The sequence below is a fragment of the Orcinus orca genome, chromosome 3 (genome assembly GCF_937001465.1).
Source record: "Orcinus orca chromosome 3, mOrcOrc1.1, whole genome shotgun sequence".
NCBI classification, from domain to species: domain Eukaryota; kingdom Metazoa; phylum Chordata; class Mammalia; order Artiodactyla; family Delphinidae; genus Orcinus; species Orcinus orca.
The window spans coordinates 23,399,641-23,421,280 of NC_064561.1; the positions used below are offsets into that span (position 1 = coordinate 23,399,641).

Genomic DNA, 21,640 nt, shown 5'->3' on the forward strand with positions numbered 1-21,640 from the left:
GAAAATGGTATATGGGAAGCTGCAGAGATGAAATGAGCTTATTTCATTAGGCATAAGGATGAATATCCAAACAACTTCTTCATGGCTGAAAGTGTCCAAATCTAGTGTCTTCATTTTGTAGTCAAGGCTTCCGGAAAAATATGCTAATGGATTCTTTATTACCCAAATGCCCCATATCAGTTTCAGTAGGTATCATTATATATTATGGAAATTTTTCTCAGTGACAGTGAAAGACACCCTGACTGAACATCCCCCTGCCCATGACACAGAGGTGATGGTCTCAAGCTATCTTGAAGGCATTGGAGCCCACACTATCCGTTACTAATATTAATGGAGGATAAAACTTCATATTCTGTTTGCTCTATATTTGTTCAATCACTTCTTCCCTTCATTAAACTGGATGGCCCATAATTGAGTCTGTAGTGTGTCTATCATTGGAAACTGAACAAAGTTTTGTTGGTTTTATTAATGTCATACGTTTCTAGGGAGGGTTTATTCAATAACTAAGTCTAGTTTCACAGTTACAAATAAATTATGATGTAACTTTGAATAAATTAAGCTCATCATAAAGGAAGGATACTGAGAGTTGCTACTACCCCTTCCTTGAGGGGCTCTCATAAGGCACTAATTAAAGTAACAGAGGTGTATATGTATGCATATATTTTCAATGATATTTGTACAGACTTAAAAAGAACTCTACAGAATGCATTATAAAAACCTTAATGCTGTGTGTCCCTAGTTCCCAGCTCTCTCATTACATCCAATTTAAATGAACACAATCTTATCTGTTAGGATAGCTATCAGAGTACTCCAAATATTACTTCTTGTAGTACCCTGTCCCAACCTTTTGCCATCTCTTCCCATTAGTCCTCCAGTCAGAAGCCCCAAAGATCTGTTCATTAATTTATGAACACATTTCTTCATCCAGCCAAGAAAATTGATTGATCCCTTACCAAATTTCAGGCACCATTCTTCAGTATGATTTATAGGCATGTTCAAGAAACACAGCAGTGATTAACACAGATGAATATAGTCTCTCTTGAGCTGAGTGGGGAGACAAAAGTAAATAAGCAAATATAAAATCATAAGTATAGGGCTTCCCTGGTGGCGCAGTGGTTGAAAGACCCCTGCCGATGCAGGGGACACCGGTTCGTGCCCCAGTCCGGGTAGATCACACATGCCGCAGAGCGGCTAGCCCCGTGAGCTATGGCCGCTTAGCCTGTGCGTCCGGAGCCTGTGCTCCACAATGGGAGAGGCCACAACAGTGAGAGGCCTGCGTACCACAAAAAAAAAAAATCATAAGTATAAATATGTAAATAAAAATTAAATAAATGGATAGAATAGTATATCAGGTAAGTGTTGGAGAGAAACAGCAAGCAGGGAAGGGAGATGGAGATTGTTAGCTGGTAGGAGGAGACTGCGATCTGAAACTAAGTGATCGATGAGGGCTTTCTGGGGAAGATAAAATATAAGAGGGAAGTTAAGGTTGTGAGAGGGAGCAAGGTGCATATCTGGGAAGTGAAGAGTACAAGCAGAGGGAACAGTCAGATGGAAAGCCTATGAGGCAAGAGTGGGCTTGGAGTATCCAAGGAGCAGAAAGGATGTCAGTGTGTGGAAAACAGAGGGAGCAAAGTGGAGAGGAGAAGGAAACAGTCAGACAGGAAACAGAGGCCCACATTTCTAGGGCTGTGGACGCACTTTGAGGACTTTGCTTTTCCTGTGAAGGAGCCATTGAAGAGACTTAAGTGACAGGATCTCACTTATGTTTTAACAAGATCTCTCTGGATGCCATGTTGATTCGAGACTGTAGGAGAGTAAGGAATAGCCCCAGAAGACCAATAGTTGATTCAAAGAAGTGATTACTCAAACATGGTCCCCCTCCTCAGTAAGGACGCAGAGCAGGAATCGGCAAATAATGGCCACAAATCAAATCAGGCTCTCAGCCTGGATCTGTGGGACTGTGAGCTAATAATGTCTCACGTTTAGAAAGGCTGTTGAAGAAAAAAGGGTAGGAGAAGTTACAGAAACTGTATATGGCCCACAAAGCCTAACTGCTTAATTCTTTTTTTTTTTTTTAAGGGCAACTCACTCATTTATTGTTTAAAGATTGCAAGACAACTTCTGAATTTCTGTAGCACAATTTAAATGTTTTACTTTTTTGATAAATCAGAGTATAATAGAAAAAACAATTAGTTTCCAGTAATATCTGTATCTCTATTCAGAATTAAGTCTTCCACAGACATGTAACCTGGAAACAAAAGCCTGTTACAATAAGCAAAGCTTCAACAGAGCTGCCACTTTTCAGGCCAGGGAAAGGTTCATCCCTATAGGAGGAGGATGTGCTATGTAAAATGGCTGCAAGGTCACAGCCTTGAGGGCGCTGGAAATCTATTATCCTATCCCACATTAAGTAGTTTGGTGAACTTCCAACGTCCGTTCATCTGCAACCAAGCTGGCAAACTTTAACTGATATTTCAAGCAGGTAAAAAATAAATTAAAAGAAATCCTTACACTGATATTCCTTGATTCACACTGTTAAATGGTTCATTAACATGTAATTCTGGCTAAGAATTACATTTGAGACTCCTTGCTCAGATTTTCGTTAACAGTACAAATCTTTCAGAAATTCAAGTTCTTATTAATCAATAATTTGTCAGCTAGGATACATTTAGGCATCAGCTGCAACTACAGAATAGGTGCACTGCCTCAGCGCTTTGGAAAGACATAATCTAGAACACTACTAGCAGACAAAATATCTGTTACTAGACAGCACAGGTGCAGTACAGCAAGACAAAAACATATTCATGTGTGCCGCGGACCAGCTGGAGAAAGAAGATTTCACCGCCCAGGGTCAGAAGGGAAGGGGTAAGGAACTGAAGTAGCACCGACGGATGGGGTCAGAAGGACCAAGACAACTGATGGTTGCAAGGCAAATTTTATTGCGCTACAGTTGCAGATTATATAGACTAGAAAAAAGAAGGTTGCCAGATGGTGGTTTACATTATCTACAGACTGTCTCGGCTCAAGGTTAACTTCCCTGGGAGGAAACCCATAAACCCAGAAGCATCAAAAATAACCTGGATGTGCAGGGGGGAGACAGCTTTGCTTGTCTCATTTTACATTCTTTCTGATCTCTGGGCCCTGGTGATTTATCTCCCATGGAATGGAACAAGGAGGGGAACAAGTAGGGACAGTCCCTTCGAGCAGCGGCAGCATGCCGGGCATGTCCGTAGCCTGCTCTCAAGGCTGACTGCTTCCCACAGGTCCCCCTTTTTTATTTTTTAACTTTTGCTGCAAAATAATTCCATGAAGTTTAGTGCCGAGAGTAGTATACTGTTGCATGAGGATATGAAACAGACATGAGAAGATTAATATCAATAATAGGCAAATTATGGCCAGGGTAATAAATTCTGACAACCTTCCAGTAATCCAAGACTGAGGATTTAACCACTTTAAATGGTCCAGTAAAGTCTGAATTACATCTTCTGGCGAAATATCATCAAGATGTGCATTTTGTATATCCTGAATTTCAGCATTTAATTTCTTAAGATCAAGACTAATATTTATCTGACCAAACACTCAGCAGATGCATTTTTACTTTTTCTCATTCCCAAATACAGTCATTGTACTTTTAAGGAGTAACACACATCCATGTATACTTTGCATGACAAGCTAAACGCATCCTCAATTTTAATGCTGTCATCTGATCTCCAATCCCCAAAATTGCGTTTTTAAATTCATCTAACTTGTTATTAATCTGTAAATCTATGTGACTTTGTAAAGATAAAGCAAGACTGGTATGTTGAGATAACTGATTAGCAAAGTGAGCATGATGAATACTCTGTGAAAGAGCAAGACCGGCAGTGGCCACGGTAGCAGACAGAGCAGCCGAGGCAGGTAAACTTACTATTAGCCACCCAAGAAAGCGTCTCCTTCTCTGCAAAGCTTTAGAGAGCTCCACCCATGCCTGTACTCCAGTATCTTCATACCAAGGTTCTCTCAGATGTACAGGCACCATAACATACATGGGTTGCTTTAGTATAAGCACAGATTGCGTTCCTGCAGAAGGGAACATACAACTGCTAAAAATACAATTATCACAGCTAATATTATATCCTCCTTTGGAAGAATTACCAATGTTAATAGAACCACACAAACGTGTATATGGAGGAGTAACACAAGTTATAACAGGTGTATTGGAATAAGTTAGAGCTAGTTTCCATATATCCCAGTTCTTTTGAAATGTGATAAACCTATCTATGATGGGAATAGAAGAGATAAGAATTGGCACCTTGGTATAATCTATAGTACACCATATTTGGTTATTATTCCAAGATGCATTGCAACGTTCAAAATTGGATCCAGGAAAGTTAACGGTCATAAAAGGAGGAAATTGATTTTTTGATTTTCTGTTAAGCATAGTAACCTTATGTCCAGCTATAAATATCCCTTGTCCTCCAAGTAAACGCTTCATACAGAAATAATTTCCTGAATCTTCACCTGTAATCTTGGCTATAGTAATAGCGGAATCCCTAAGTGGTGAAGCGTATGAGATTTGACCTCTAATATTAATAGGTTGCCCATTTTATACGAAATGATGGTATCCTTAAGATACTCTCGTCGGCTGGTAGCCGGGCATGTAAGAGTAATGTTGGTTCCTGTAAAACGAAGGATGCCTGGAGAGCCTGACAAACTAATTGATTGATCCGTTCCCTCATAAACATCTGTATGCTCATAACTAATAGCCTTTACACATCCAGTTTCCAGAGTCAATGGGCTAAGACAGACAGGATGGGTACTAAACCAGTTAGTATAATTTACAGACATATTGGTTTGTTTTATATTCCCAATAAGAGGCCCATAAACACTTATCATTGTAAAATACAGGAAACTCTGCTTCAGACCAAGATATGGGTTGTAATAGTGGAGGATCAGGTACATAGGCCCAGTCAGTTGCTGCATTAACAGAGGGAACACATGAAATGGTTGCCAACATAGCCAAAAATAAAGTTACAGGTGTAACAGGATTATTCTGTTGTTTCACTGACTCTTGAGCTCGTGAAACCAGTTGTTTAATTTGTCCCCAAGTTGGAACATCACTCCTTTGAGTCGTTCTGGCAAGTGGTCTTCTCTTCCTTTTCTCTTTCTGAATCAACACTGTCAAATTTTCCGGAGAGGTGCAGAGCTTCTTCATCTTCTGAACTAGTTGTGAGCTGTGGCGAGCCATCTGTTTGCTTGACTAAGCGCTCAGGAAACCAGCAAGGTCCAGGCGCTGATCTGGGAAAGATACACACGTGACCACGTCCCCAAATCAACACAGGATCAGGACCACGCCAAGTGCTGGTTAACGGATCTTTCCAGAGGACCTCCGGAGATTGAGAGGCCAATCTTGGCTCAGCCACCAACCTTCCCCCTGCAGAGCAGCCAAATTTGTCAACAGTGAGAACATTTAAAATAAACAGAGCATGATTTATAAGGTTATGTGGTGTTGTTCTATACAATTCCCCTCTTTTTATTTTTTCAATAGTTAGCTTTAAAGATCTATTTGCACGTTCTATAATACCTTGTCCTTGAGGGTTATATGGAATGCCTGTAATATGGGTAATTTTGTAATGAATTACAAAATGTTGCAAAAGCAGCACTAGAGTAAGTGGGCCCATTATCTGTTTTAATAATTTTGGAAAGGTTCATGAAAGCAAAACAGTGTAAAAAATGAGTGATAACATGTTTAGTAGCTTCTCCGGTCTGTGCTGTAGCACAGAGGAAACCAGAATAAGTATCGATAGTGACATGAACAAACTGTAATTTCCCAAAAGACGGAATATGAGTAACATCCATTTGCCATAAATGTCTAGGTAATAATCCACGAGGATTAACAACATAATGTGGAACAGGAAGGTGAGGTAAGCATTGTGGGCATTGCTTAACAATTTGTCGGGCAGCTTCACGAGTAAGGGAAAATTGTGTGTGTAATGTAGCCGCCGACTGACGGTGTAAAGCGTGCAACGGCTGTGCTGCTTGTGAAGCAGTTTGATCATAACTTACCATAATATGAGGGTGTCCAGGACATGGACCATGAGTATCAAGAGTATGAAGATAATGAATGCAGTACATTAGCCATTCTTGACAGCATGACGAACGGAAAGGAGGAGTATGGTAAATTGGGACATGTCCTGCTTTAGGGAAAAGAGATTGAGGAGGAGGAGTAACTTCAACTCTATTCTTGGGAGGAAAATGTACAGGATAAAGATCACGTTTAGATCGAGTTAAAACATCTGCAGTCGCATTAAGTTTAGTCAATGGACCAGGCAAGTTAGAATGAGCACGGATATACAGACCTGCAACAGGACCATCGTGGGAACGAATAAGCTGTTGAAGCAAACGAAAAGAGGATGATAATTCAGGGTCATTAGTATGTCCTATGGTCGCAGTCTCCAGAAGAAATCATAAGCTAATAAGATATTTACTATCAGAAAACAAATTAAAAGATATAGAAGGCAAATGTTTAAAAGACATAATGACAGCATACAGTTCAACACGTTGAGCTGAAGTCAAGGAAGTTTCTTTAATGAGGTTTGTTCCGTCGTCAATGATTACAGTAGCCACTCCTGAAGAAGAACCGTCCGTAAAAACCAAAGGTACATGAGGAACAGGCTGTTGCCTAATTATAGAAGGAAAGATATGAGTTAAGTTTGTTGAATTGGATCAATTTATCAGCAGGGTAATGGCATTCCAAGGTACCTGAAAATCCTGCAAGAGCAAGACCCCATTTATTACTATGTTGAAAAAGCCAATTTTGTTGACTAACTGAATAAGGGATAATAATTTGAGAAGGTTCTATACTTATAGGTTGTAAGCATCTAGTTCTACCTTGCATTATTAAATTACTAATAAGTTCATAATAAGGGTTAATAACTTTAGAGGGTGTAGTTTTCATATGAATCTATTCAATAATTTCAACAGTTTGCCATAAGACGGCAGTAGGCACATGAGGAGTTGGACAAATTATTAAGAAAATTGGAAGGTGAGTATGAATTCTAGTTAATTGTGTAGAACTGATAGATCTACTGACTATTTGTAAAGCTTGAAATCCTTCTGGAGTCATAGAGCGTGAAGAAGAAGGATCTGAGTCACCTTTAAGAATATCAAACAAAGGCTGTCATTGAGCAGTAGTAAGTTTTAAGGAAGGCCTTAGCCAATTAATATCTCCAAGTAATTTTTGAAAATCACTTAATGTTTTTAAATTATCAACTCGAATTTGCAGTTTTTGAGGCCTAATAGTAGTGTTATCAATATATTTTCCCAAATATAAAAATGGAGATTGTCTTTGAATTTTTTTTGAGGTAATGACCAAGCCAAATGATTGTAAGGACTGTTGTAAAAATTGAAAAGCAGTCTCTAATAAAGAAATATTATCAGTGGCTAAAAGCATATCATCCATATAATGTATGAGATATAACGATGGAAACCTTTTTCTCACAGGAGTCAAGGCCTGAGCCACATATTTTTGGCATAATGTAGGACTATTTGCCATGCCCTGAGGCAATACTTTCCATTGAAATCTCCTCATGGGTTCCTTAAAATTTAAGGCAGGCAAGCTAAAAGCAAAATGTTTTCTATCTTCAGGAAACAAAGGAATAGTGAAAAAACAATCTTTTAAATCTATAACTAAAAGATGATTATTGTGTGGTATGGCTGTTGGAGAGGGTAGGCCTCGTTGAAGAGCTCCCACTATTAGCATAGTTTTATTAACAGCTCTTAGATCCTGTAATAACCTATATTTTCCAGATTTTTTCTTGATAATAAAAATAGGAGTATTCCAAGGACTACTGGAAATTTCTAAATGCCCTAATTGTTCCAGTACTAATTGTTCTGCAGCTTCTCATTTCTCCTTTGTGAGGGGCCATTGGTCCACCCATACAGGGTCATCAGTCAGCCAAGTAATTGGATCAGCAGTGAGTGGAGAATCCAAGGCCCCTAAGAAAAAACCAAACCTTGTCTATCATTTTTTATTTTCACATCAATAGGAGAGACAGTTCCTTGTTGATTTGTTCCCAGACATTTTGTGGGAAGAAATCCTTGATCCAACATCATATTAGAGACTTGAGAGTTTGGACTATAAAGTAATACTCCCATTTCTTTTAATATATCTCGGCCCCAGAGGTTTAAAGGCAGCCCAGGCAAAACATAAGGCTGGAAGTATCCTGAATGGCCCTCACTATCTTGCCATAATAAAAACTGACTACTTTGCATAGGAGAAGAACTTTGTCCTATTCCGTGAAGTTCTGTAATAGTAGGACTAATGGGCCAACGTTTAGGCCAGTGTATCTGCGTCATAACAGAGACATCAGCTCCAGTGTCTAACAAACCTGAAAAAACCTTTCCATTAATGGTTCATTTCATTTCTGGACGTTCTTTCCCTATCTTCTGAATCCAGTAGGCAGCACTAGACGATCCAAAAGCCTTTGTTTCTCTCTTTTGATGTTGTAAAATTTGTCCATGAGGTACAAAGGGCAAAAGTAGCAATTGTGCAATTTTATCACCAGGAGAAATAGTTATTATATTTTTAATAGTTTGTGCCATGACTTTTATTTCTCCTTCGTAGTCAGAATCTGTGACTCCTGGCATAATAGTTAAACCTTTCATGGTGACACTACTTCTTCCCAATAATAGTCCCATCAAACCCTTGGGTAAAGGTCCACAGATGCCCGTAGAGAGGGCCTGAGGACCCATTTCAGGAGTTAATACATATCGGGCGGAGGTACTGAGCTCCAGTCCTGCGCTTCCTGGTGTTGCTCTGGAGAGCGAGGATATTGTATGTTTTTGTTTTTGGTTAATGTCTGATTGATAATTTGAGGAGGATACACAGACATTGCCCTTATTATTTGTTGGGGCCAGGGAAGGCCCCGGGAGGAGTTTCCCGACAGTGGTGGCCCATCCTTGTGGGCCACTGAGCAACAATCTTGTGCCCAATGTTTTCCCCTATTGCATTTAGGGCATAAACCAGGGATTTTCTGACCATCTGGAGGTTTCTGAGTAGGGAAGGAAGGACTAGGGTTAGAATTAAAAGATCTACATTCTCTAGCAAAATGACCTGCCTTTCCGCATTTAAAAAAAGTCTTTGTTTTCTTTTGATTGTTTTTGAACCCCACTTTAGTTAATGTTGCAGCCACAGCAGCACCCTGTATATAAGTAGGCCCAATGTCTGCACAAAGGCGAATATAAGCCTCCAATGTTCCCCGTTTTCTCCAAGGTCGAATCGCGCAGCCTGACACGCATTATTAGCATTCTCAAAAGCAAGCTGCTTAACTACAATTGTACCAGTGAGTCCGTCCACAATGAGTCTCCCCACCGCCTGTGACAACCTATCTACAAAATCAGCATATGGTTCATCAGGTCCCTGTCTAATTGTTGAAAGATCCTCAGTTTTGTGTGTAGAAGTTCATTTCCTCCAGGCTTGTAATGCCAAATGATTTATTTGAGGATAAGCAATGAAGGGATAAGTTAATTGATCTTGTAAAGAAAGATATTGTCCTTCCCCAATCAGCATATGATAATCAACTGGAATATTATGGGCAGCATTCTTTTCTGCTTGTTCAGCAGCCCGTTCATAAAAATCAAACTTCCATATTAAATAATCTCCACCATTTAAACAAGCTCGTGCAATAGACTTCCAATCAGCGGGGGGAAGAGCTTCTCCTGTCAACCATAGCAGCAGTAAAAGGAGCAGTGGGCCCATATTGAGCACAGGCAGATTTTCAATCTTTCAAAACTTTCAAAGGGAGAGCCTGATGCTCCCTAGTAGCTTGTTGAGGATTATTAGGATCAGGTCTTTCTATGACGGGACAACAGAAAATAGGATCTTCTCCTCGTTTTATGGCTCCTTGTACAGCGCGCTGCAAGGGACTCAGCATTTTTACAGACGTAGATTTTTGAGGAAGACAGTCCTTATTAACCTGCAGCTTTTTCACTGACTTATCTATCACAGCCATTAGAAAACCATCCTCAGGATAGTTCTCCTTTTATGTTTACAAGCCTCATCTGTTAAGTCAAAATGTTCCTCTTCATCTAAACTATTGAAATTAATTAGCTCTTTCGGTTTAGGAAGTGGCGACACAGTAGCTGATAATACAGTCTCTCCTTCTGTCAGAGGCTTATGTTTTTCTGACTTTACATTCAAATCAACACTATCATGAGAAGCATCTAAACATATTTTTATCAGATTCCACAAACTATATGTAACAACAGGAGTATGAGGAGGCCCTCGAGACTCATAATAATTTTTTAAATCTTCTCCAACTTTCTGCCAGATTTCTGTCACCAGAGCCACCATCAGGAAACCAGGGAGATACACCATGGATATGCTGTAAAAATTCAGTCAACTGTGAGGTAGAAACTTTATTACCCCGAGCTTTAAGCATCGAAAGTAAAACCTGAGCAAATAATTCACACTACTTTGAGGCCTTTTGCCTCATCTTATTTTACTTCTGACTATTGCCTCATGGCTCTATTCGTTTCACTTTTACTGGTGGCCACACATATTTTGCATAAGGGTTCTCTTACCTGCACTTTCTTTTTCTTTTAATTGCCTTCACGCTTCAGGTCCCTGTTCGAGTGCCACTTGCCGAGGACCAGCCGGAGAAAGAGCATCTCACCGCCCAGGGTCAGAAGGGAAGGGGTAAGGAACTGAAGTAGCACCGATGGATGGGGTCAGAAGGACCAAGACAACTGATGGTTGCAAGGCACATTGTATTATGCTACAGTTGCAGATTATATAGACTAGAAATCGGAAGGTTGCCAGATGGTGGTTTACATTATCTACAGACTGTCTCGGCTCAAGGTTAACTTCCATGGGAGTAAACCCATAAACCCAGAAGCATCAAAAATAACCTACATGTGCAGGGGGGAGACAGCTTTGCTTGTCTCATTTTACATTCTTTCTGATCTCTGGGCCCTGGTGATTTATCTCCCATGGAATGGAACAAGGAGGGGAACAAGTAGGGACAGTCCCTTCGAGCAGCGGCCGCATGCCTGGCATGTCCTTACCTGCTCTCAAGGCTGACTGCTTCCCACACATATGTTGCCTTGTTTAAGCCTCAAGCCCTCGATCCTTTGTTGAAATACAATAATTTCATTCTTATGGTTTTCAATACCAAAAACTGAACCTCCAGGAGGGCTAGAGGCTAATTTTTACTCCAAACCAAGTAGCAGTGCAGTTCGCTACTACTGAGGCTGGATCCATAAAGACTTCAAGACCATGTCCAGAAGACAAGTTATTATATATAATACACTAGAAGGTCTGAAACATAATTATCATATACATAGCTGATCCTTCAGAGCTTTTTACCTATAACATGATTTTTGATGAAAGTTATTTTATGTACTGGAGATAACTGTGACTTACTCATCAAATATTTGAATACTTATACTTACCTGGGATTTCATTTCTGCTGAAAGAAAAAGGAAGAACAGGACTCACTAAAACAAACAAACAAACATTAGAAATGAAAGTAAAAATCGTAACACACACTATCACTTTTGGAAGCAGCATAGAGGGGCAGTCAACGGTAAAACACTGGTGAAATAGGTCAACACTCTAGGCCAAAAATCCATTCTTATTATCATCAGTGACAGTACCACAACTGTGCCCTTCAGAATTAATAATCACTCCTAAGAATCTTCATTTGGCACCAGATGATGCGGTTAAGAGAAACACTCTGGGAGGTTTTGAATCAGACTTGGTTTTTTGTTAGCCAAGTTACAGGAGAATTTTTAAAGTGGGGGGAAGGAAGAAGGAAATGGACCAGGAAAAGAATTTAAGCCAACATAGCACTGAGAGTTCCAAACATTATGTCAGAAACTAAAATGACTGATATAGGCTCAAGTGGTTTATAAAACCTACAAAAAGACTACACCAGCAAAGTCCCCATTTATCTGTAGAGTTCAGAAACTAAAACAAGGAATATTTTAGCTTAAAACCTTATCTCAAGAGAATCATACACACTTCACATGAATAAAAATACCTGAAACCAAACATTTTTAAAAGCTCCAATACCCAAAATATAAAGAAAAATATTAATTCAGATGACTCAATCAATCCATGATAATCACAAAACGGCTGGGCAATCTCTGTCTCCCTTCCACACTAACCATCCATCCCATGGAAGACCAAGGGAGATCAGACCTTTCAGACTTACCTTCCAGACCTTCCAGACACCTGGCTGCTGCAAAATTCTATGGAGACTCCTTGTGGAACAGCAGTTTCCCATCTCTTGTGTCTCTCCCTATCATGATCATGATCATGCAGGAAGCAAGTCTGGCTGTGCTATTTCTTATCATTGTCTGTCACCCATCTGCAGCATGGTATTGTACAGATAAGGAAAAAGTAGTTCCCTTTCCCCCAGAAGGTTGAGGCTCAGGTACAGGGTAATTCTCCTGTGCACACAGTCCTTATTTAGGCCGACTCAGTGACTTCAACAGGCTTAATCATGTGATCAGGTTTGTTGCCAGCTGCGTAATGCTCCCACATCTGTAGATAGAGCCGCTCTAGGTCCATTGTGTATTGTTTGGTGTTGAACAGAGGGCTAGATGTTCTCTGCTTCCAGACTTTGCCACGAAGTTTCTTCAGGTATTCTAGATCAGTTCCCAGTTTCACAGCTATGTCTTCATATTCTTGTCTATTTTGAGCAATAAGCTCAAGACAGCCTAAACAAGTGAGCTGGGAAGCTGCAACTCGGGAAGCAAGAGTCTCTCCTGGCATAGTCACCACGGGTGTCCCTGACCAAAGGACATCCATCCCTGTGGTGTGTCCATTACAGAGTGGAGTGTCCAAGCAGACATCAGCCAGCTGGCCTCTCCGAACATGTTCCTCTTTAGGAGCAACAGGTGAAAAAATGATACGGTTCTGGGGAAGGCCCATATTTTGTGCGTACTGTTGAATATTAGGTTCTCCTACTGCTGGGAAACGCAACAGCCACAGTACACTATTGGGAACACGCTTCAGAATATTTGCCCACATCTGCAAAGTAGATGGGTCAATTTTATATAACTGATTAAAGTTACAGTACACAATGGCATCTTCCGGTAACCCGTACTGAGAACATGTGGTTACAATAATGGTACGGGGAACCTCCTCTCCAGTGGCAGCCTTAATGTTGATCTGGGTAGTTGCCAGTCCACTGCTAAGACTGACTCCATTAATTGTTATCTGAATTTGTCCTCTGTTAATCATTTCAATAACTGCCTCTGCAATAGTATTTATAGGAATGACAGGCATATTAAGAGCTGTATTACTGCTGTCTGCGTTGTCTCCTCCATCAGAACATTTCATCTTGACAATCTGCACATCTGGGAGACTATCAAGAAATGCTTTGAGATCGATGCCATTCAGCACAATCCGATTGTCATAAATGTGCCCATTGAACTTAAAATCGATGACTGCTTTCTTCTTCAGGTGAGGGAACATATTAGCATGATCACCAATAAAGAAAGTATGGGGCATATAAGCCAGTTTCTCAGAATACTGCTCAGCAACTTCAGCAGGTGAAGTTTCCTGATCAGTGATGATATAATCCATGAAAAGCACGCCACTGGTCCCAGGGTAGCCCAGCCACATTGCCTGAATAGGAGCTGGCCTGAGAGCAAAGAGTTCATTTCGAGCACCCCTGGTATAACCATTCATATTTACAAGGATGTGTATACCATCTTGATGGATGCGATCAGCTGCTTTCCCATTGCATGGAATCTGAGAAAGATCAATGAAATGATGGGCTTCTGCCATCACCTTCACTCGGAAGTTTGTGCCATCATCTGGGCTCAGGGCATAACAGAATACCTCAAATTTATCAGGATTGTGCATGCCTGGAATAGACTGCATAAGATGAGAAGTAGGATGATTCCCAAAGTCAGAACTCACGTATCCTACACGCAGTCGACCATCACTGAGCTTCAAGTCTTTTGGATGTTCGTACGGTGGTTTGTGAAGGACACTGATCTCATCCAAGCAGAGGTTCCCATGGCTCTCAGCAATAGCCTTCCTGAAGCCATGAGAAAGAGGATAGAGCATACTATGATGAGGCTGCACAGAAGGCAACCTATTCTTCTCCAGCTGGTCAGCCACAATGCTGACCAACTTCTTCATTCGCTCATCATAGTCTGTCCAATCACAGACAATCTGCAGGCAATGAGCCAAATCACAATAAGCGTCAGGAAAATCAGGTTCAAGCTTCAGAGCAGTGCGATAAGAAGCAATTGCTTCTGGAATATTCCCTGAACACTTCTGAATGAAAGCCAGATTGCTGTGGGCATCCGCAAGTGCAGGGTTAATCTGAATGGCACGAGTATAACACTGCAAGGCTCCCTGATCATCCTGCATCTCCTTTAGAGTGTCTCCCATGTTACAGTAGGCATCAGCAAAGGTAGGACTGATTCGAACAGCCTCCTTATAATGCATCAGAGCTTCCTGCAGTTTTCCCTGCTGCTGCAATACACTTGCTAAATTTGAATGGGCAACAGCAAAGTCTGGGAAGACTTCTAATGCTTTACGATACAAGCGAACTGCCTCTTCAATGTTTCCTTGGTCTCCTTTGATATTGGCTAGGTCATTCAGAGAGTCTGCATGGGTGGGACACAGCCGCAGAGCTGTATTATAACACTCTTCTGCTTCGGCAACACTGCCCTTCTCTTCCAGAGCGTTGGCTAGGTTGCAGAAAGCATCAGGGAAATGTGGTTGCAATTCAATAGCTCGCCTGTAGGTGTCTATTGCCAGATCTATCAGGCCTTGCTCATAGTATACACAAGCCACGTTGGCAGGTACCACTGCATGATTTGGGCTCAAGCTTAGGGCACAAAGGTAAGCTGCCACAGCTCTGTCAAAAATCCGTGCCTCTTGCAAAACATTTCCTAAATTGATATAAGCATCCAGAAAATTGGGGTCAAGGGTGACAGCCTTTTCAAAGTGATGAATTGCAAGCCAAATCTCCCCTTGTGCATTGAAAACACAGCCAAGATTACTCCAAGCTACTGCAAAGTTCGGTTGCGTCTCCATTGCTTTCAAATAACATGCCTTGGCTCCTTCCAAGCGACCCAGGGCTTTGAGCAGGTTCCCCAGGTCACTGCGAACACAGTACAAATCAGGATTGCACTGAAGAGCAGAGACGTAAGCTTGTACTGCCCCTTCCATGTCGCCTGCTGCTACCAAAGCGGCTGCCAGGTTAATATAACCATCGATGAAATCTGGCTTGAGATGCAATGCATGCCGGTAATGCTCAATTGCTTCCTGCAACTGCCCTCTTTCCTTTACACATTCCCCAAATTCGAATAGGCTTCTGCCAGAAGAGGGTTCTGTTTAATTGCCAGAGTACTAAAGTGGGCAGATCTGTCCAGCCTTCGACACTGGAAGTGTAGAGATGAAAGTAATAAAAGTACTCCAGTATTGTCTGGCTCTTGTCTCCACAGCTGCATGCAGTGTCTCTCAGCTGCCTCAAAATCTCCTGCCTGATATTCTCGATGTGCCAACTCAGCTAACCCTTGGAAGGAAAGCATACGTTTCGTTGGTTCTGTGCTGTCGGCCACGTTGCCCACAGAAGACGCCATCTGGAGGGTCTGCAGAGAGTGAGAAAAGGGGGTAATTGAGTCCCGCTGCCGCCACTACTGGCAAGAATGTTTCTAGAGGTAGCAAATACGAGGGCAGCAGCCATACCACTGCTTTGGCAGGCTTAAGCGGCGGCGACAGTTACAGGCACCGAACCTTAGGAACTCTGGTTGGTCATCTAACTCTCACGCTCTTAATTCTTAACCCTGCCCTCTTCCACCATTTTTCTCCTAATCAGGGAATAAAAATTACCTATACACTTGCCTTAGAAGAAATCAAAAGTCAGTAGTCCAAACACTTTTCAAAATTTTGTTTTCTGCCCAGTTGGAAAGGAAATACATGATTGACTTTACTTCATCATTCATATAGTCAATGTGGAAAACATTAGGGCCGTGAATTTCAATACAGTAAGATCAGAAAATTTTAAATTGGCCTTCCCAAACCACTAATAAGTAACCGATGTTGTATATAATGCTAAAATCTTAGAGACTGAGTTTGATATTTTAAAAGTTCTGAAAGGATTAGCTAATTTCTCCTCATCATATTTCTCATGCCTCAAACCTGAGTATTACTTTTTTAAAAATAAATTTATTTATTTATTTATTTTTATTTTGGCTGCGTTGGGTCTTCAATGCTGCGTGCAGACTTTCTCCAGTTGCGGCGAGCAGGGGCTACTCTTTGTTGCGGTGCCCGGGCTTCTCATCACAGAAGCTTCTATGGTTGTTCCACAACTCTATGGGTTCCTTTTTAGGTCCTATGAAGAACCCTAGAAATTAATTCATGTAATTATAGGTTTTTGCAAAATTGTCAAAAGTGAGATATTTTCACTTCCATCAGGTAAGACCAGCGTCTCTTTCTTTGCCAATTTTCCTTCTATCATATTCCGCTATGTTGGATCATATTGGAATGGCCACAGGCTTTTTTGAAATCTGGCTAAGGAGATTTTCTTTTGTTCAGTGGTACGCGGACCTCTCACTGTTGTGGCCTCTCCCGTTGTGGAGCACAGGCTCTGGACGCACAGGCTCAGCGGCCATGGCTCACAGGCCTAGCCGCTCCGCGGCATGTGGCATCTTCCCGGACCGGGGCACGAACCCGTGTCCCCTGCGTCGGCTGGTGACTCTCAACCACTGCGCCACCAGGGAAGCCCTAAGGAGATGTTTTAAGTGAGGTTATTATGTGATTTTCAGACATCACCATATGTAATTGACTATATACTATCCCATTACAGGAATAACTTCCAGTACTCATAATGACTACTCTACTGACTTAACTAGCACAAGACACAGAAGCTTAAGGACAAAAACCACCTTACAATATAGCCATGTCTTGCACTTCACAGCTCTCAAAGCATGTGCGTTTGAAGAAGAAAAAAAGAACTGAAAAGTACAAAACCAGAAGCTATTCTGTGGAAAATTATTTCAATCATCAGGCATGTGAAAGATAAGTCAAAGATTCAGTTTTCATCAATGCTTAGTCAAAACGGAAATTTTCTTCCGTCAAGAATATACTCCAGGGGCTTGCCTGATGGGCCGTGGTTAAGAAGCCCCCTGCCAATGCAGGGGACAAGGGTTCGAGCCCTGGTCTGGGAAGATCCCACATTCCACGGAGCAACTAAGCCGGTGTGCCACAACTACGGAGCCTGCGCTCTAGAGCCCGTGAGCCACGACTACTGAGCCTGCGAGCCACAACTACTGAAGCCTGCGTGCCTAGCGCCTGTGCACCGCAACAAAGAGTAGCCCCCACTCCCTGCAAGTAGAGAAAGCCTGTGCACAGCAACGAAGACCCAACACAGCCAAAAATAAATAAATAAATAAATAAATAAATAAATAAATAAATAAATAAATAAAAGAATATACTCCATCAACAATGTGTGTAATGGAATGGTGTGAATGACTATTTTATCAGAATTCCTGTAATGCACAAACCTATAGCAGTACTGAAATCAGTAATGCATTTATAATAGTAAATATTTATGAGGAAGTAATCCATAGAGGTTTTCTCAAAGTTAACAATGAAAATTAATGTGACATTATCAATAATAAATTGTGAAGCTGAAATAAACTTTTCTAAACTATTAATAACTAGAAGCAAATTCTAATCAACCATGGTACAAGAAATCTATGTCTAAAAACTACAAAGTTTATTTCTTAAAATTTGATTTCGAAAATACATAAACTGTCGTATGAGGAGGCAGTTAAAGAATATATAGCTAAAAGAGTGGGGGAAAAGTTTTATAGAGACACATCTGGCAGTAGTTCATTTTTAAATGTCATTTTTCTAGATTTGTGACACCTATAGTATTGATATTTGAAAGCATTTAAAAAATTGTAATTTGAAGATTTGCTACTTCCAGGTAGAATAAAATATTTGGAAGCAAAACAACGTTTCCACTGAGAAAAACAACAAAAAGCCAAATAAAATAGCCAGCATTCAATCAAAAACTTCTAGACAAACCAAGAGATAGAATCATATGACTAAAATTCTAAGAAAAGGACAGATTATACAAAAATATTTATATAAGATATTGTGTATCTTTATCAGGAAAAGTCTTTATCAAGAAAAGACTTTAAAATCATCAGAATTAATATATTTTATTTATTTGTATATATTTATATAAAGAACTTAAAGATAAAGCCCTAGTTAAGGCAGTGACAACAGTAGCAGTGGGAGTGAAAAGAAATGGTTATATTCAAGCACATTTTGTCAGGAAAAGTCCAAGATCAAATGTCTGACTGCATACATGGGATGGATAGACGGAGTGGGAAAAATCAAAGTTAACTATAGAGGTTCTAGTGAAGATGGGGTTGCCGTCACCCAACCCAAGGGGTTCCGATCATCCCCAAGGTCTAGGAGACTCAAAGGGAAGGTCATGGTCAGAGGCAAAGTTAATTGGTGGGAAAATAAGACTCCCAGTCTCTCCATCTCCTTATACCTCCTTATACCTCCTTATACTTTTATTTTAACATCTTTATTGGAGTATAATTGCTTTACAACGGTGTGTTAGTTTCTGCTTTATAACAAAGTAAATCAGTTATACATATGTCCCCATATCTCTTCCCTCTTGCATCTCTCTCCCTCCCACCCTCCCTATCCCACCCCTCTAGGTGGTCACAAAGCACCGAGCGGATCTCCCTGTGCTATGCGGCTGCTTCCCACTAGCTATCTATTCCTTATACCAGTTTTGTTTTTCTGCTCATATACGTAGCAGCATTTCATTCAAGGGGAATGTCATTGATTTGACTGGTCAAATTAAACAACATAATTCAAGGCACATTTACAGTGGTTAGTTCCTCCACAATTTAGAAAGTCACATTCACAATTTCCCTCTTCCTACGCCGTGGAACACATTGGCCATTCCTCCAAAGTTTCCACTCCACAGAGTGGACCAGAGATGACGTGAGCCCAGAACTGAGAGCTTGGCATGAGATGGTGTCAGCCCCACGCAGAGCTCTGGCATAAGTTATAACCCAACCCAGCTCTACAGAGAGCTCTGCATGGAATCCTGGGAGTAAACTCAGCCATAATAATGGGATTCTGTTTTTCATTTTCTTTTCTTCCTTGCTTAACTTTCCCTGGCCACTCTGACAAACAAACTTTCAGGCATTCCTGGGCCACTCACTAACTTTATTCCATTTAATCTCATCCAGATTCCCAAGAAAATTACTAACTATAAGGAGGGAAATTTGGAACATGGTGACTTTTAGATGCCTGAAATATACAGGTCATTGAATCCAGTTAAGTAACAAATTATCTGGATCTCAAATACGCCAGTAGAATAGCAGACTAAGCTCAATTTAATGTACTCTTACTGGAGACAGATGTAAATTCTGGGTCAATTTTGAAAAAGTTAAAAGCACATAGCTGAGATTAAAAGAAAGAAAGGAACACCTGCATGTTTCAGAAAGTAACAGAGAAATTAAATCCAGAGAAAGAAGAGCGGACTGATGTCTGTGGGTTCCGTTCCTTAGTATAGGCCTTATGTAAATAGGGGCTGGAGCTAGAAATCTAACATTACCTTGAGGCCAGGAATTTAGACTCAGGATGGAACAATATTGAGAAGTTGGTACAGATATCCCACAGAAATTTCATGAGGAACTGCTTAGTCCATTAAGAGGGCCAAGGGCGGTGGTGAGGAAGATTGATATCTCTTGAAAACCTTCAGGTACAGAAGACATCAACACTTCTGAAAAGTAGGCCTCTCCTTCCCAGCGTTGTGATGGCCAGGTTGTCACTAACCTGTAAGGCCCTGTATGAATCAGAAACTGCAAGGAGAGTAATTCAAAGAAAAACAGATGCAGGATGGGTGTGGCCGTAAATCCTAGGACCCTATCAGAAACAAAATTAAAACCACTCTAAAGGGAAATTTTAACAAACCAGAGCAGATATATCCTAATCAGAATAGAATAATAATTCTGAGGAAGTTACTTTAGTTATTTAAGTAATATTCAATGCATTTCCATGGCCAGGCCCTTTTGAAGAATTCTAAAACATATACAAACAATTCGTTTACATCTTATATATCCCACCATCCAGAGCCAAATTCACTTAAGTACTGTACTGGTGGAAAGTCGGCAGCACTATGGAGACAATAAAAAGGTGTTTACCATCAAAAAATGTCAAGGTAAGGAAGATAATGTCTAATTTTTAATTATCCTGTGGTTTATTGAAATCTTTTGGAAACCCAAAATAGAGAAAACCTAGGAGGCAATGAAGACTTAAATCTTTAGAGATTTATCAACTCATCTATAAAAGCTTTATTAATCTCTTCTTTTAATACCATTTCTGAGAGGTATAAATGTGTCCAGAGATAGGGTTGAAGAAGCCTGAGAGAATTTCAATTGTTTACTATTCTTGGTCAGCTATTAAGACCTTTCAGGAGCATCTTGATTTTCATGGCATCATCCAACAAAAAGCAGGATATTTTACAGAAAGTCCTGGTCCACTTTTTGGCTTGCTTTTGTGTTTATGTTTTTGGTTTTCTCACATTGGGCGGTACATTAGGCTACCTATTGCATACTCCCTCATTCATGCATGCATTCATTCAAACAATATTTACTGAGTTGAGATATTTAATTAACACCCAATAAATGATGTTTAGATGAATGAATGCGCTTTTTATCAAAGTAAGTGTAAGTACTGAGAAAAATTACAGAATGTTTGATCCCAGCCCCACAAAAGTGTATAATTGTGTTGAGGATACAACATATGCTGGTGAAATAACTAATATATCATATTGGACAGTCTCTAAGTTCAAAAATGAGTTTTTATAAATAATCAGGGCCTAAGGAGGACAAAGAAGGGACAGTTCATTATGGGTTGAATCTATCAATAAATGTACATTTCAGATGAGATTTGAGATTGACCGTAAAGAAAGAAGAGGACTTAGATATATGAACAGAGAACAAAAAAGGCATGGTGATAGCATGTGCATAGATAGTGTGGCCAATATTTATGTTCTTCATTAAAGATAGTCAGAGATAACCCAAATGTAACTGTTCCCATGGGTCCATTCTCAGTATCCAAACAAAATGGCAAATCCTATCTTAGTAAAACTAATGAAAAACACAGTCTTTAACAAAGACATTGTGAAGGAAAGGGGGAGAGGAAGGCTTGCATCCCACACCACACAACAAAACTTATTTATTTGTTTCATTTTCTCCCTCTGAAAATTTCCTCTCCCTCTCTCTGTACGTCTCTCTTCTCCCACATCTGGCCACACTCTACCAGCCACCTTTCCAGATCTTTCCAGAACTCTCCATCCTAGTTTCATTATGCCGTAAGTTGAACATCTCACAGGTCTCCAGGATGCATCCTCATCACTTATTCCACAAAGACAAACAAAGGACACTTCTCAGGATCACGTTTCTTGGAAGGAAGAAGTCACGAGGAGTGATTATAAATAATATAAGGTGGAGAGCAGTGACTTAAAATACCATTTTTCCTCTTAGAATGTGAATACAGGGAACTTTGGGAAACTAGAAAATCTAGAAAGGATTCATTGATAATTATTTATTTTCAATGAATAAAATAAAATGTAATAATACAGCA

The 21,640-nt window shown here is 40.4% G+C and overlaps 1 pseudogene; it reads right to left on the reverse strand.

Annotated features, from left to right (window-relative positions):
• Positions 1-5,691: 5,691 nt before the first annotated feature.
• Positions 5,692-15,594, reverse strand: LOC125963837 (UDP-N-acetylglucosamine--peptide N-acetylglucosaminyltransferase 110 kDa subunit-like; annotated as a pseudogene).
• Positions 15,595-21,640: the final 6,046 nt, after the last annotated feature.